The sequence below is a fragment of the Aotus nancymaae genome, unplaced genomic scaffold (assembly GCF_030222135.1).
Source record: "Aotus nancymaae isolate 86718 unplaced genomic scaffold, 86718_ANA_hifiasm-v0.15.2.pri h1tg000161l, whole genome shotgun sequence".
Classification (NCBI taxonomy): domain Eukaryota; kingdom Metazoa; phylum Chordata; class Mammalia; order Primates; family Aotidae; genus Aotus; species Aotus nancymaae.
The window spans coordinates 1,928,316-1,940,036 of NW_026988576.1; the positions used below are offsets into that span (position 1 = coordinate 1,928,316).

Sequence of the window (11,721 nt, forward strand, 5' to 3'; positions counted from 1 at the left end):
GAAGAAACGCTGTGGTTGGCACTGAGCCTATGAGACAGAGAGAGGAGCTGTCTCTGAACTTCCCAATTGAGCTTCCTGATGACTCCAGGCCTAGGCAACATTTGATTACAATCTCAGGAAAGACTCCAACAGAGACCATCAGAGGACTCCTGGCCTGACCACTGAATTATGAGAAGTGGTAAATGACTAGTTTTTTGGAGATACTAGGTATTGGGGTGATTTGTTACATAGCAATAAGTAACCAAAATAGTATTGAAATATTGAAAATGTATCTAAAAATTGCTGGTCTAAAATATACTTTAGAAAATAATTGGTTCTTAGTTGCCCAGAGGGCTCAAATTGCTGTTGCTCAGGCTGAGGCTGTTGCAGTCCTGGTCCAACTCTGACTGAAGGTGAGCCTTCTGTGAAAAAGATCCAATAGCTTATTCCCAAGGGTCTTAAGAACCCTGAGCTGACCCAGGTAGTTCAGACATAGAAGATACTTTCAGGGACTCCCCTCGCCTTGCTTTGCACAACAGATTGGCCTTGGAAATCAAAGTCTTTTTTGATGCTGTTTTGTGTTCCCCAACCCTCATACTTGCAGCAAAATTCTTCTAATCATGTTCTTATATTTATTGTATTTATCTCTCTTAGAAGTAAAGGGGATGAAAAGAAGAAAGGGTAAAATATACCAAGATTATGATTTTGTAAGAAATGGAGCCTGGAAAGACCTAGGGCTAGGTGGATGAATGAGAAAGAAAAAAAGGCAAAAGAAAATGCATAATTAAGATAAGGAGCTTTTTCTTAAATCTCAAATCTTTTTTTATTTCTTATAATTTTGGTAATGCCATCTACTTATGACACTCTTTGTGATTTTCAAAGCCCTTTTCACTTACAGTAGACCATTTGTTCCTTAGGACAATCCTGTAAGATAAGCAGGACAGTATTCCTCCTAGTTCAGAGGATGCTTTAATAATTACTTACATTTTGAGAATATGTTACATGACAATTGCATGGTACTTCTATTTGCGTATTATATGTAAAACATTTGTACATATTCATCTGGATGAATTTTTTTTCCTTCAGTTTACTTTGGAGTTAAAAGGTGACCAATACTATTGATCAATGTTATTCTAAGGCCTCACTAATGTTTGCTGAAGTTTTCATTCATTTGTTTGTTCATCATTTTAGTTTACTTTTTGTCAAAGTGGGAACGTCTTTTTAAGTAAAATCTTATAAGGAGCCACAATATGTAAAAGCAGTACCAGTGGAGCTGTACTAGTTCAACTGGGGGATGGAAGGATGATTGGAGCCAATGCCCTTGGCTTGGCTCTTGGTTTCCTCTTAATCATCCTGCAGCAAACCCTGGAAGAGCCTTTGTAGAACTAGAGCAATACTGAACCCTGCATTTTGATTGAATCCCAAACTTGGTGACCCATGTATGTTTTATTTGACTGAAGCTTTTTTCCTCCAGAAAACACTACTCATTTCTAATCCAACTTAGTTCTTCCTTTTGTCTCTATGGATTTTCTATTTGCTTGAGCTCCTAGTAGATGTCACTGGAGATTCTTATAAACTCACCCATGGCATAAAATGATATCTTTGGTCAGAATCACCAGTGCCATTCATCCATTTATCCATCCACTGACCCCTCCATGCATCCATTCCTTTACTCATCCACCACCCACCCACCTATCCTTCTTTCCATTCAGATATCCTCTATCCACTTACATCTCTACCCATCAATTCATTTGTGCATCCATCATCCATGTCTCATTTACCCACCTTTGTCAGAAGTAAATGGAAGGATAAGATACAATAAGATTGTGGTACATGACTATGTATTCATTCATTTATCCATCTATCTATTTATTCAACCAGTAAACAACAGAAAGTATCTGTCCTCACAGAGCCTGAATATCAGGAATAAACCATGACTTTTATTGGATAACAAAATTATAAATGAAGAGGTAGTCGTCTTACTTCACTGCATAGAATTATGCACATGATAGAAACATTTTCCTACTTTAAAAAGGGGATTACTCATATTGCTAGTTCTACTTTCTAGGGCTTCTGTGAGAACTCAAGAGACAAAACATGAAACAGGATTGCTTGGAGCTCTCTGAGAAAAGATTCCAGTGGAACAAAAAACACCAGAATTAACGCTCTCAATCACTTAGAATCATGGCCCTAAAGCAAAATCCAAAGCTGATAATTCAAGTCCAGAGCCCTAATTCCAAAACTATCCTCCAGAGAGGAAGAAATGGATGCAAAATTGTGCCCAAAATAATTTATTCTAGTTAAAAAAAAGTAATTTTTGGCTGTGATAGTTTTTCTCTGTTCCCAAGAATGGAGATAGTTGGCCATTATTGGTCGACAGGAAGAAACTGAAGCAAGCTGCTGAATTTACAAGTTGCTTTTTAAAATAAGTTTTACAGCATAGGGAATTGGAGTAGTTTGTCTACTACTCATGACCACTGTTGAAACTTGGATGCTTATAAATGCTGGGAAAGGTGAGGAAATGAAGTAGTTTTTTAGGCTCAGATTCAGGAAAGAAACCTACCCAGACTCTGGATGTAATGTCTGATAGGAAACAGCATATTCCCTTGCTGCCTGTGGAAATGCCGCTTGATAATGAGTTTTGACCCAATTTCTTTGCTTTTTGCAGCATAGTAATTTCAATAGCTGGGGATACATTCTGATGCTTTTAAAAAATTGTCTCCTAGATTAAACCAAAATAGCCTCTTTAATCTGACCCCATCTTACACAGCACCCCATTCTCACAGTATGTTTTACTCAATTACGTAGTGGTCTGACTCACAAAATACGACACTGACCTTTAGACTAATTGTCTTTTAGGGTTTTCTCAGAACTTTTTCCTGGATATATTATATAGTCATAAAAATTCCATTTTCATATTATTTTTAGAATATTTACCTGGATTTATTTTTCCCTCATTGTAATTAATATTATTGATCAATCCTATTCTAAGGCCTGATTGAAATTTGAAGTTTTCATTTGTTCATTCGTCTATTCTTTTCTTTTTAGTCTTTTTCAAATAGAAGAAGGGAAAATAGGACAGAAACACAGCATTTACACAGCAAGAATAACTAAAAATCTTTACTGATCTGTATTTTTCATAAGCTGCTTTCCAGAATGTGCAATGAGGTTCCCATTTATGTGAGGGCTGCAAGGTCAAATTTCAAAAACAGTCTCCAGTTCTAATTTGGATCAATTTGGAAGAAAGAATTTGAAAAGCTTAAAAAAAAAGGGTACAAATGAGGAATGTTATTAGAACCAGTAGAATATAGTGGAAAATGATTCAATTTGAAGCCAGGTGAGAGTTTAATCCTGGTGCTAAGTCTTATTACCTGTGTGAGAGGGCAAGTCTCAGCCTCTCTGAGTCTCCTTTTCCTTATTGATAAAAAAGCAGTAGTAATTAAATAGGCCAGAGAGATCACAGAACTCTTTCTCAGTTTGAAGATAGATTAGGGAGATGAATCAGATAGCTTTCACATTGGTTTGCTACCAAACCAGCAAAAAAGCAGCGCAAAGAATATACCAACAGTCAGGACTAAAAAAGGTAGAGCTGGATCTCTGATGTCATGCCCTTGTCTGTCAGCAAGGCCTGCAAAAATAGAAGGTCTCAGTTCCTACACAGAGTGAAGAATCCACTCTCCACCCTTTTTTCCTTAGGCTCACAATGCGAAGGGTCACTTCCATGATGCCATTTTTACCTTGATTCTCTAGCTATTTTTTTCTGGGCAGCTTCTCGATTGCTGCTGTATTTTCTCTTCTACCTGCCCAGTAGATGTTGGGGTTGCCTAGAGGTCTAGCATCTTTCTGCTCCCCTCCCTCTGTGGGATCTCCTTTGGATGATCTCACAGTGTTTGACAAACTTAGTGCTTTCATGGATTCCGCTGCCACCCTACATACAGAAAGTACTCACATTTATCTCTGCCTATGCTTATACCTGATGGACACCTCCACTTGAATATCCCATAGAAAATCTAAATCTGTTCAGCTCAAACTCAACCAATAAACTCAGCCCTCCTCAAACATATTTTAGTAAGTGGAATCCTCACTGCCTCACTCTCGGAAGCTGGAAATTTGGAAATCACCCTTCATTTTTTACCATTTTTATCTCGGTTCAGATTCTCTCTGCTCCTGGACTAGCTCTTGCCTAAATTCATCCTGTATTTCTGCCACAGTGATTTTTTATTCAAATTACATTACATGACATCTTTGTCCAAAATGCAAGGATGATTCTGTATTACCTAAGGGTAAACTCCGTATTTCTTGGTAGGACATATTAGACCCTCCATGGTGGGTCTGCCCCCTCCTTTCCTGTCTTTGTTCCCTGACACCTTTATGTGCAACAGATGCCCCGCCCACGACAAATGAGCCCCAGTTAGCCAAACTTGGCATTTGCTCTCTCACTTATGAACCCTTTAACATTTTTCCTGCTCTTTCTCACTTAAATGGTCTTATCCCTTTTAAAACCATGTCAGGCTTCTTCTCCACTTCAAAATTCACTTCAGAATGTCTTTCCTGGGGAAGCTTTTCTAGACCCCATGTGGCTGGAATGTCCGTTCTTCTACAGCACTTTTGAAATACTCCTTTCAAAGCATTAGTCTCACTATCCTGTAGGTGCTTATTAATTTTTCCCTCTCCCTTGCTAGACATTAAGTGGGCTTCTTGACAGCAAGGAATCTTCTTTAACTGGTTCACCGCTAGCCCCAAGCATATTCCCTGGCACATAGTAGGAGCTAAAGAATGCTTTTTTAAAAAAGGGAATGCATTCTATAAAAGCCAAGCAATGTGCCACGTGCACTGTTGTCTTGCCACTGTGTCATTATACATTTTTTTTGATGTGTGATAAGGTTTTGTACCCAACTACATTGAAAGTTTGGGTGAGAAATAACTATTTTATTTTATATTTTTTGTTTTTATTTTTGTAGTACAAACTTAGGGCTCTTTATTCAGGCAGTAAAGTAAGGAACAGCAAAGTGGGAGGTCTACACCATCACCGTGGCAACAGAAAGCCTCAAAAACATAAAGTCCCTCGACTTCTGTCGGGTAGACGCTTCCTAGCTCGGGAGAAACACATTTTAACTGGCTGAGAACAAGGCCAGGCCCTCGCCACACTGTGGAAGGACGGCTGGGTGCGCGGCTTCTGGTCAGTCCTGGAAGGGCTTGGTGAAGGCTTCCAGCAGCTCCTGCTTTTCAGCCCACTCTTCAGCCCGTGCGCCCGACAAGCCTCTTTCAGCATGGGCACAGTGAAGTTGCCCAGCATGCCCTTGCGGATGTGGGTCTTCAGCTCCTCTTCTGAATACTCCAACTTGGGACTTTTGCTTCCAGAACCTTCATTATCATGTTTTCTCTTGGTAACTTTCCCTTCAGGATTGTAATCTGGTGGGTAAACAAGCTCCTTAAATTCATCCACCAGGGAACCCAGTCTTTTATTCATTGCTTCAACCTTGGGCAATGTCAGGTCTACTGCTTGTTCTGGCTCCAGCGAAGCCAAGGCCAAGGCCTCCAGGTTCCTGAAGTGCTGCTGCAGCACGGGGTTCTCAAAGCTGTTGCTTCTGTATGTGAAGTGGAGCTTCTCAACGATAGCCTTTATCTTGTCCATGATTTTTTTCAGTAAAGGGCATCTTCCTTTTATCATCAGCAAATGGTAAAAAAGACCAGTCGAAAGCCTGGAGGAGTCACCTGAATTTTCTGATCATCCAACTCCTCATCCTGTGGCACCAAAGCCACAAAATAAGGGGGGATGTTCCTCCAGGGTGTGTATCTGCACAATGCTGCGACCTCCTTCTCCAGACACTTGAGCAGAGCACTGAACAGGGTTGAGCTCCCAATCACCAGAGACTCCTCTGGGTACACGAACAGGGAGGGTCTCAGGTAATGGTGCTTCTTCAACGTTACCAAGGGCCTGAAGCCTATGAGCATCAAACCTGGATCATCAAATCATTTTAGCTCTTCTGTTTCCTCTTCTCCAGTATAATCTGATGACTTCCCATAGATCTGCGACCTCTTGGTATCGCTAGGCAGAAGCAAACTGCTTGTACTTGTATTAAATGCCCAGGTCTTGGTTTTCACTGGTTCATTTGTTTCCTGATACAGCTTTATTGGAGGAGGCTTGAGAGCCTTCTGGCCCACAGAGATCACTGTATCTTTGCTGACCTTCAGCTTTAACCTGCTGAGTGCTCGCTTCCTGGTCTCCTTGGTGTGAACCTTCTGCAGCAGGTCTTCTAGCTTGCTGGATTCCTCAAAGTGAACCCTGACGTCCTCATCCTCTGCTATGCTGATAATATCTCTGTAGAACAAGGACATGTCAAAGCCCCCAGGTTTCTTCAGGTGCATCAAGTCAAGGAAGATGCCTGTATCTCGGAGATCACCGGTTTTGGTCCTGGCCCGGCTGGCTTTGGCACTGTCATTGCCATGGGGGTTGTCTTCATTGGTGAACAGCATGATCCTCTTATGGCTCATCTTGAACTGGACATCACTAAAGAGGTTGGCACACACCCACAGCACTTCACTGAGTGAGTAGTCAGATCCATGGCCCATCAGCTCTTGGAAACGTTTTTGTCCCTGCTGCTCCTTACACTGGTCAAGCTCTAGAATTTGTTTTGCACCGGGATTATCCAACTCCTGTAAAACATTAATATTTTTAAAATTCACTGAATTTTTGTCTTTCTTGGTACCATAGAACACCACTGCCAAGAGATCTCGATCACTGCTTATGATCTTACTGATATAAGATCATGGATACACTGCATGCTCATGTCAAAAGGAGTCAACTCATCTTCACTCTGAGATTCAAACATAGCCCTGGAGGCATCAACCAAAAAAAATCAAACCATCTCTTCCTGAATATTTATAGTCTCCACTTGCTTCTAGGTTCTCTTCTCGTTTTCCTTCTACTTCTTTATCATCCTCAGTTTTGTCATAGGACTCCCACCCTGACATGTTGGCTACTGCTCATTTTGGTACAGGGAAGGGACCAACTTGGACAGAAGACGAGAATGCACCCATACATGGGCCCAGGCACATTTTTTTTAAAATTTTTTTTGAAGCTTTAAAAAAGCATTAAAGAATAATTAATTGTAGAAGTAGAGAATACGTTGTGAAAAACTACTTAGGTTGTGATTCTTTGTATCTCCTTGTGTAATAATCTGAGTTCTTCAGAGAAACAGAATCAATAGGATATATATGTGAAGAAATGTATTATGAGAATTGGCTCACATGATTGTGGACACCAGGAAGTCCCATGATCTGCCACCTGCCATGTGGAAAACAAAAAAAGCTGGTGGTGTAATTTAGTCTAAGTCTGAATTCTGAGTCTGAAGGCCTGAGAACCAGGGGACCTGATGGTGAAAGTCCCAGTCTGAGTCCAAAGCCCCAAGAACCAGGAGTGCTGATGTCTGAGGGTAGGAGAAGATGGGTGTTCCAGCTCAGAGGGTGAATTTGCCCTTTTCCCACATTTTTCATCTATTCAGGCCCTCAACCCACATGGGTGAGAGTGGATCTTCCTAATTCAGTCTACTGATTCAAATAATAATCTCTTCCTGAAACACCATCACAGACACACCCAGGCATCACGTTTTATCAGCTGCCTCAGTATCCCTTAGCCCAGTCATGTTGACATGTAAAATTAACCGTCATACCTTGTTATAAGCAAAACAGGCCCTTAATTTTTCTTTTCGACGAATAAATGAATGTCAGATGACTGAGAATGAAGCAAATAGACACAATTAGGAGCTTGCGGAAGCCTCCATGTGCCATTGTCCACTTTCCCTCCTACTGCCATTGCAAACGAGGCTGCTTTAGAAGGAATTTTACCTCGATTTATCTTCTGGCTCATCTGCTGATGCTGCAGTAGTAGATGCAATAGGAGAGGGAGCATCGAATAGGCTAACTAGGAGGAAGACAAATTTAGGAGAAAGAGAAGCAAAAGTATAGGCTAGGAGATGCTCTGGTTAATCCAGCATTGGTTAACCACTGGACAATATCACTAACCATTGGAGCAATATTATTTCAACAGGGGGAGCTGAGTGTAGATGAGGGGAGTTGGGTCTTTGTGAGGTATGTCAGTCAGATTTATGAGGCTCAGTTTGAGCTAGTTGTGGAGAGGAGTGTGATGATGAGAGAAAAGGCAGCCTCTTGGCAGGACCCCTGCAGGAAGCTGCTGGAGCCATTTCCAGAGCACAGATAACACTGACAAGTCACATGGCAGGAACTGTTTTCATAGGTCTTTTCAAACACAATTAAGTGGATCTAAAATAGAATTTTAAGCTCCCACAACACCTTGACATCAGAAAACCATGAATAAATAAAATTACAAAATCAAAACACAATTCAAAGGGATTCCATGTGATAATGCCTTTTTCAATAAATGCTGCAGAAAAAAAATTGTGTGATAAGCCCATATCGTTTCATATATTTTCTCCTCGGGGATTTTATACCCATATGCTTTTATGTATAAAAATGTGATTTTGAAAAAAGCCCTGCCACTGAGACACCTGGGTCCCCAGTAGGTGTTCACAGTAGGACGAGGCATGAAGGGGCTGGCAGCATCTGTGCCATGTAGACTGCGTTTCCTTATGACATTTTGTGGGACAGGAAAAACTCTTGCCTGTCACCTCCTTCAAGGGACTGCCATTTGTATAAGATTCTCCCCCCAGGGATTTTTCCCTTGGGTTAAGGTATATTTCTAGGAAGTTCAAGTTAAATTACAAGTACATTAGCAGGGATGAGCAGCACATTAATCCAATTACAGGTGTAAAGACCTTAATGCAAATTTTTCTAAAATGCATTTTACAGAATATTATATCTGAGGCATATTAAGTAAACAAAAGGGGGTCTGTGGCCAGACAAGCTTGGCAAGCACTGGGTTAAATAGAAACAAAGGATTCTTACCCTACTTCTCTTTCTCTTCTCTTTTTCCCTCTTCTTCCTCTTTCTCTTCTTTTCCCCCATTCTCCTCTTCTTCCTCTTCCTCTTTCTCCCTGTGTCTCTTTCTTCCTTTCCTTCTCTTTCTTCTTCTCCATCTCTTTCTTCTTAACTATAAATTCCCAAAGGCTTTATTACATGTAGAGTGAATTTCCAAGAAAAGAATATAGTCAACAGTTTCCACCTTACTTGAATATGAAAAGTGTTTTATTTGTGAGTTCAGAGAAGCACACTTTGGTAAATTTTGTCTTTGCAACAGTTAGATGATCACACCTGAATCTTGAGAAGCACGACATCTGAAACCCAGGTTCTGGATTCGCATGAAGTGGGCGGCTGCATGTATGAGACACTACAGGGGTCCAGCAACCAATGGCTGCAGGAAGAGTTTTCCGAACTTAGCAGGAGACGTAGCAGAGGTCAGAGGTCTCCGGAAGGCAAACCTTCCTTAGCTTCCAATCTTGCCTGCTGAGGAAAGCCAGGTAGGAAGGGCAGGTGGAAAGAAACAGCGGTGATGTGTTTTCTCTGGGCTTCAGTTTCAGATTTGGTTTTGAGCTCAGCTCAGTAACAGATGACACATCTGATCTGAGAAGACGTGATTAGGGATGAGTTTGGCTCTTCCCCAAATCAACAGGTCCTCTTGGAGAGTGGATTATCCTTAAGCGTGTTAGACATTTTGAGGCCCAGGATGGCCTCACCCAGCTCTCCTGGAATGGCTCTGTGTTCTTAATGTTGCAGAGGACAGGCAGGGAGCATGACAAGGTGTAAAGATCAAGGGCTTTGACATTAAAAAGGACAGATTTGGAAATTTAGATACACATATAAGTCTGAGCCTTGCCACTTGCCCCATTGATGACCTTGCTAAATTACTTTAACTCCTTACCTCGGTTCTTTTCCTTGGTGAAATGTGAGTATATAAGCTTGGGTTGCAGTGATTGTACTGTCAAATAACAGAATTACACCAGAACTATAAAATTTTTTTTAGTTCTAATGTTCCAAATTAGATTTAAACACATGCATGCACACACACACACATGAACACGCAAATAGTTTATCATTTATACATCTATACATCATTTATATATCATTTATACACACACACACACACACACACAAACGGTTAATCAAACCATTTTTAGTAACAAGGAACTGCCTAAAGTAATTTCTGTGGTCTGATGAATATATTTTTCTGCTCACATCTCTTGTGTATTTTTGTCTTATATATATACAGACTCTAGAACAAAAGAAGTTCTTTTAGATATGGAGATAATGTCTACTAAGATGATTTAATTAAGCAGAAAAATCTGGTGATTTAATGTGTACACTTTCAGTGTATTCTCTGAATAACTAATGTATGCCCCATAATGAAATGCCGAGTTCTAATTTCTGATAATAAGAAACATTGTTTTGAAGGTTAGTTGTTCCAGTGTCCATGAATACTTATTAATAACAGTTGTTTGGTCATAGTCATTTTTATATTTGGATGGCAATATTTTTGCAGGGCTCCAACTATTCACAAATGCTGTTTTGCTAACTCACAGATAAACTTCTGAGAGAAAGAAGAGAGTGTTTGGCTACTTATTCCTATTTTGCTAGATGTGAAAGCAGCTTCCTTGGAAGCTTTGAAGTTAGAGATATGACTTGGAATTAAGCCAAAAACTGAACATAGTTCTTCTCATTTCCCAGTCTTTGATTTGCCAACCCATGAGCAATGACTTAGCGCTTTATATTAATATGAGGATGATGATTATAATAATAGTTTTTGAGTTTCCTGTTTTGAGCAATTCAACCTGCTTACCCCAAGCCCTTCATCCATTTTTTAAAAATAGGCAAATGAGGCCAGAGCCTAATTAACAGTCATGATCAGTTTTTCCTCTTTTTTACTCGCAATCACTGGATACTGTTGTGTCTTAGAAATGTCAATTAGGTTCACCCTCCCCTCTCCAGTTGCTTTGCTGTTTCCAATCATTACTTCATCGCACAATGTATGGATTTTAGAAACAGCTTCCTGGCTTGCTTCTCTGCCTTCAGCCTCATTTCTTTTCACTTCACACTGGGCACCATTACTGCAATGCTATTACAAAGATACCACTTTCCTTTCATCACCCTTCTCAGGAGTCTGTAGTCCATGCATTAGCCCAATCCCTCTGTCTGACTTTTGAGGTTTCCATACCTGGGACTTGTCTTAGCTCCAGCTTCCATGACAAAATCCCATAGACTGGATGGCTTAAACAACAGAAATTTATTTCTTACAGTTCTGGAGGCTGAGAAGTACAAGATCAAGGTACTGGCAGAGCTGGTTTTATTCTGAGGCCTCTTCTTCTGGATTGTAGGTGGCCACCATCTTGCTGTGTGCTCCCGTGACCTCTTTTTTTTGTACCCATAATAAGAGAGAGAGAGAGACAGATCGTGCACTCTCACTGGTGTCTCTTCTTAAAAGGGCACTAATCCCACTGGACCAGAGCCCCACCCTCTTGACTTTATCTTACCCTAATTACCTCCTAAGACTCTTTAAATGCTATATTGGGTACTAAGGATTCAGCTTATGAATATTGAGGGGACATAAATGTTCAGTCTATACGGGGTTCCTTCAATCACTCTCATCCTTTTTCTGTTACTCCTTGGTGTGCATTGTCATCTCTAGTTTTCTCAAGCTAGCACTTCCCCTCTATATGCAGGGATTTTTCTCTATATGCCTCTATTTCTGCTGCTCACCAGCCTTGTCCCTCTCCTGAGTCCTTGTTTACCTGTTTTATTCGGAGGACTTTCTTCTTTCCTTGTATTTCT

At 40.6% G+C, this 11,721-nt stretch overlaps 1 pseudogene; it reads right to left on the reverse strand.

Moving 5' to 3' along the window:
- Positions 1-5,159: 5,159 nt before the first annotated feature.
- On the reverse strand, positions 5,160-8,988 carry LOC105709120 (X-ray repair cross-complementing protein 6-like; annotated as a pseudogene).
- Positions 8,989-11,721: the final 2,733 nt, after the last annotated feature.